This window comes from Cornus florida, unplaced genomic scaffold (assembly GCF_030987335.1).
Source record: "Cornus florida cultivar Cherokee Brave unplaced genomic scaffold, ASM3098733v1 CherokeeBrave_3.0.0_Hap2_Chr11, whole genome shotgun sequence".
Classification (NCBI taxonomy): domain Eukaryota; kingdom Viridiplantae; phylum Streptophyta; class Magnoliopsida; order Cornales; family Cornaceae; genus Cornus; species Cornus florida.
In genome coordinates, this window is record NW_026775581.1 from 5511963 (window position 1) to 5517630 (window position 5668).

The 5668-nt window shown below is 37.6% G+C and overlaps 1 pseudogene; it reads left to right on the forward strand.

Moving 5' to 3' along the window:
• The first annotated feature begins 971 nt into the window (after nt 1-971).
• LOC132287407 (small nucleolar RNA R71) lies at nt 972-1070 on the forward strand (annotated as a pseudogene).
• The last annotated feature ends 4598 nt before the right edge of the window (nt 1071-5668 follow it).

Below are 5668 nucleotides of genomic sequence, written 5' to 3' on the forward strand. Positions count from 1 at the left end.
TCATTTCTACTTGATTATTTACAACTCTACCACTCCGCAAGGTGGTCACCGCATTAACATGTTCTATGGTACACCCCTCCGATGAGGATTGGGTTTCCACAACACATTGTTGCTTAGGTGGGGCATTAATAGGCATCTTTCCCTTCTCTCTAGCATTAAGAGTGCTAGCTATTTGCTCTACTTGGGTTTCTAGCTTTGCAATAGATTGAGAGTGAGAATGAAGCAATTGTGTGTTAGCCTCTAAAGTGCCCAAAGCATTTAAAACTTTCTCTTTAAAAGCAGGACTTCGAGAATTACCTTAGGAATATGATTGGTTGGGAAAATGAGAATTAGAAAATTGATTCCCTTGTGATTGGTATGGCCTATAACCTTGGGATCCTTGGTTTTGGATTGGAGGTGGAATATACTTCCCTTGAAAACCGCCTTGGGGAGGGTTTGAGCCTTCCTCTTGATTTTTCCATGAGAAGTTCGGATGATTTCTCCAACTTGGATTGTAATGAGTACCGTAAGGATTGTTCCCTTGGTTCACAAAAGCCGCATTGACTTACTCATTAGGTTCACTTTGCACTTGTCCACGAGGACAATGAGAAGTAGAATGAAGAACACTAGAACAAGTCATATATGTGTCATTTGATGCACGATGAGAATGGTTAGGAAAGGAAGATCCTTGGTTCATCAAGTTTTGGTTAATCAAAAATTGATCAAACCTTTGAGACAAAGACTTCATTTCGGCGGCTATCTCATTAGAATTGTTGACTTGAAGTAAACCAACACTCTTCCTACCTTGTGAATTTCTACCATTCTTAGATGATAGTGTTCTATGCAAAGAATTTTCACTCATGCTTTCATAGAGACGCCATACGTCATCCTTATACCTATCAATGTAAGAGCCACCCATAGAAGCATTAACCATGCCCTTATAATTATCTGATAAGCTCTCAAAAAAATATTGAACTAATTGCCATTTGGGCATGTCATGATGTGGACACTTCCTAAGCAATTCATTGAAGCGTTCCCATGCCTCATGGAATGTCTCTCCATCCCTATGTGTAAATTCTCGAATTGAGGTCCTCATGGCATTAGTCTTAGAAACCGGATAGTACTTCTTCAAAAACTCTTGTTGCATTTCTGCCCAAGAAGTGATTGAAAAAGGCCTAAGATTGTTAAACCAATATTTTACCGTGTCTTTAAGGGTGAATGGAAAAAGTTTAAGCCTTAAGACTTCTTCTGGTATGTCCGTATATTTTACGGTGGAACATACTTCAAGAAACTCATCCAAATGCTTGTAAGGTTCTTCACTAGGAAGTCCATGAAAGTTAGGAAGCATTTGAATAGTTTGTGCTTTAATTTCATAATGATGTGCTCTAAATGGTGGCAATTGAATGCATATGGGTGCATTGTATTCATTAGGCACATAGTGATCTCTTAAAGCAAGAGGTGGATTAGCTACTTGAGGTGCAATATGAACACCTTGATTTTGAATTGCTCGATTGACAATGGGAGGTTGTGGAGCATACATGGGCCTTGGCATTCCGAATGGAACTTGGCCTTGTTGTTGTAGTGGTGGGTGAATGTATGGCCTAGGCATGCCTAATGGTACTTGAATGTTCTCATTGTGCACATTTGGATGAAGGATGCCTTATTGGTATATGTGACCAAGGTCCTCAACATGATCATCATTATGGTCATCCATTGATAGGCGGGTTCTATTTGTACTTCCCCTTCCCCTAGGATTTCAAACGATGGATTCGAGATGCAAATCAAAAGGGACAAGAATTGGTCTCAATGAACGACGACCATGCATGCACAATAACAAATAAGCAAGCACAACAAATGAACAAATACTTTGCCTTCACAACAATACAATTAAACTTCCTCCACAAACACAATTCCCATGTTTAAAACAATAATAATGCAATGACAAGAAAAATGCCTCCATGCGGGCTCACGATTTAACTAAGGAGATTGAGTCAAGAAAGTCTCATAAAGGTCCTATAGCACTTCAACTCCAAATTTAGCTTAGCTTAGCAATTTTTTAGAATTTTTAGCTTTTTCCCTTATTTTGCTTTGCTTTGCTCCTTAGCTTGGATGCTCCTTTGCTTGGCTTCTTTCCAATAATACACCTAGTCAAGTGAAAATAAACACAATAAGTAACCAAAAAGAAAAGTGAAATTAAAGTAAAGAAAAGACATGATCAAAAGAGTACTAATTCCTAATGATTTCCACAAATACGATGTTGCCTAATCCCCGGCAACGGCGCCAAAAACTAATGGGGTGTGTCGCCGCACCATACGTTTGAGAATGTGCATTAAGGCGAGGGCCAAGTTTTACATTTGTAAAAGCCACTATTACCTTTCACTATAAATATAGCTAGGGCGAGTAGGGATCGTCCCAAGGGATTGGAGTCGTACTTGAATATGAAAATGCAACTAGGGTCAGTAGGTCGACTGATCAAATAAGTGATTGGTTGGTTGTTTAAACTAGAGAGCAACTAAATTAAATTAAGTAAGAATGCAATGCTAAAGAGAGTAAGTAAGGGAGAGAGAGATCTTGAGGTTTAGAGATCACCACCAAGCAATGCATTTCTATATCATTGACAAGTGATTAATGAGGGCAAATAGTGGGTTGCAATAGTGGTGTGTATGTATTTGGTTGATTCAATAAGCAAGGATGACTAGTTAAGCATGTATTGTCTAAACATCATGTGAAAGGCACAATATATCTAAGCTATGAAGCATATATTGTCTAAACAACATGTGAACGGCACAATAAATCAAAACAAGTTATTAATCCTTTCATTAAGCTCACAATCCAAATACAACACAAGGATAGAGACATATGCTAATTACATTCACAAGCTTGGATCATTAAACAACAAGCTTAGATTGTCCTCCCATTTAACACTACACTACAACTACACTACATCTACACTACCAGCATGAAAATAAACTAGGGGAAAGGCACAATCCATCAAGAGGTAAGCATGAACCATCAAGAGAATCACAAAACCATTCTTTTAAACACAATGTTTTGACAATCTCTAAATCTATAGCATCAATACACATAGACATGCATCAATAACACAAAATCTAGAGATAAACACATGAACATCTATTCTAGCATACATAGACATATGGATATAATGAAATGACCAATTAGAAGCATTAAACCACATAAATCATTGAATAAACAAGATCTATATATATCAAAGTGTCAAAACATCAATTACAACACTAATCCCTCAATAATACACAAGATTAAGATATAAAAAGTATGCTTGGGGCTAACTCTAGCCCCAAGAGGATGTCTAGCCACTCATGGTGATGATGCTCCAACCCTCAAGGGCTAACTCCATGGAAGAGGTTTGCTTCTTGTTGATGAAGATCTCTAATGGTGTCTCTAGCCTCCTCCTCCTCTAAAACTTCCTCTCCAAGAGATGGTATCAAAAATAATGTTGGCTCCTCTTTGAAAAAGCAATCCTTATCCTTATATAGGTAGGTCAAAATGACACCCAAAATGAGCTGGGGTCATGCACACAATCTTCCCTAATGATTGGATAAAGGACAACTTTCAATGAGATGGAATTTTAACTTTTTCGCGTTAGAGGAAGTTCGATCGATCTAAAGTAAGTGAGATCGAACGAACTTAGGCTGGATCGATCCAACTGGCTGAGTTTTTTAGAAAAAGACAAATCCGAGATATTTATGGGAGATATTTATGGGAAAAGGACAAAAGTGGTTAGTGGTGGTACAGCTGTGGATAAGATCAATCATTTGAATAAGGACAAAAGTGTTCGATCGATCGAAGGTTGGTGTTGGATCGATCGAACTTTTGGACTTAAGTGCTTTGGTTCAAGGCTTGGATCTGTCTTGAAGTGCTGAGATTGATTGATGTTCGATCGATTGAACCTTGAACTTGGATCGATCGAACTTGCTGCTTTGCTTCATTTTGCTTCTTTCTTTGTTTAATCTCATAATTGCTTCAATTAAACTCTTATTTGGCTGAGTTAGCTTATTTTCGGGATAAGTGCCTGAAAATGGAAATAATACGAAATTAATCTAAAACGGTAAAGTAAGATAGATAAAGGTACTATAATGCCTAAGCTTAAGGGGTTTAAATACGCACTTTTCAGTGCTTATCACTAGGGTTGTTAAGGTTAAGGGCAAGAAGCAGGATAAGTCCAAAGGGAATTGTTTCCATTGTGGCAAGGATGGACACAAGAAAATGAATTGTTCGGTATATCTTGCTAAAAAACACTTTGAAGATATTTTTCATTCACTTGTTACTGAGACATGTTATGTGGCAGGATTTACAGATACCTAGTGTGTAGATTCTGGAGCCACTAACCATGTTTGCGATTTATTGCAAGGGTTCCAGGAAACCAAAAAGCTGAGGATGGGGAGATTTGTCTTCAACTTGCTTCACAAGCGAGGGTAGCAGCAGTATTAATATGAGCGGTTATTTTAGAAATAAATGGTAGGAGTTTATTATTGAAAGATTGCCTTTATGTACCGAAAAGCAGAAGAAACTTGATTTCAATTTAGACTCTTTCAAAATCTGATTTTTCAGTACTATTTGATTCAAAAGTTTTGATAAAGAAAAATGAAAAGTTTATCTTCTCTGGTACATTAGTGGGCGGTCTGTATCTAATTACTCATAGACCTCACTCCTTGTACGATACTGAAATGATTGATGCATCAAGTGGCTTACCACAAAAAAAAAAAAGGAAAAAAAAGAGAGGAAGACTCCTTCAAATAATTCTACATATCGTTGGCATTTGCGGTTCAGTCATATTAATCTAAATAGGATCCAAAGACTGGTTAAGGATGGTCCTTCGGGCTTTTTGGTGGTTAAACAATTTCCAATTTGCGAATCTTGCTTAGGGGGTAAAATGACCAAAAGGCCATTTACGGCCAAGGGGCATAGAGCTAAAGAGGTACTAGATTTGGTGCATATAAATATATGTGGTCTTATGAATATCAGGGCTAGAGAAGGATATGAATATTTCATCACTTTCACAGATGACTACTCTAGATATGGCTATGTTTACTTTATGCATCGCAGGTCTGGGGCTTTTGATAAATTCAAAGAGTTTCAGGCAGAAAGTGAAAGGCAGACGGGTAAAAGCCTAAAAACTCTTCAATCAGATCGAGGAGGGGAATTCCTCTCTGGTAAATTTGAGGATCATTTACGAGAAAATGAGATTATATCCCAAACATCTGCACCAAACACACCACAACAAAATGGTGTCGCTGAAAGAAGGAATAAAACCTTACTTGACATGGTAAGATCGATGATCAGTTATTCAAGTCTACCAGTATTCTTTTCGGATTCTATATAAAGTAATTCCAAACACTCCCAAGGAAATGTATACCAGGTGTAAGCCTAGTTACAAATTTTATGTAAGTGGGAGTGTCCCACACGTGTGTGGAAGGGAAAGCTTGAGAAGATGGGACCAAGATTAGATGTTTGTCTATTTGTAGGCTACCCAAATGGTAAAAAAAGGGTTATTTATTTTATGATCCTAAGGAGAAAAAAAGTGTTCGTTAGCACAAATGCTATTTTTCTCGAGGAGGATTATATAATGAATCACCATCCTCGAAGCATGGTTATTTTAGAGGAGATAATAGATACACTAATCAATTCAAGAGTGGTTATGACAGTTGTG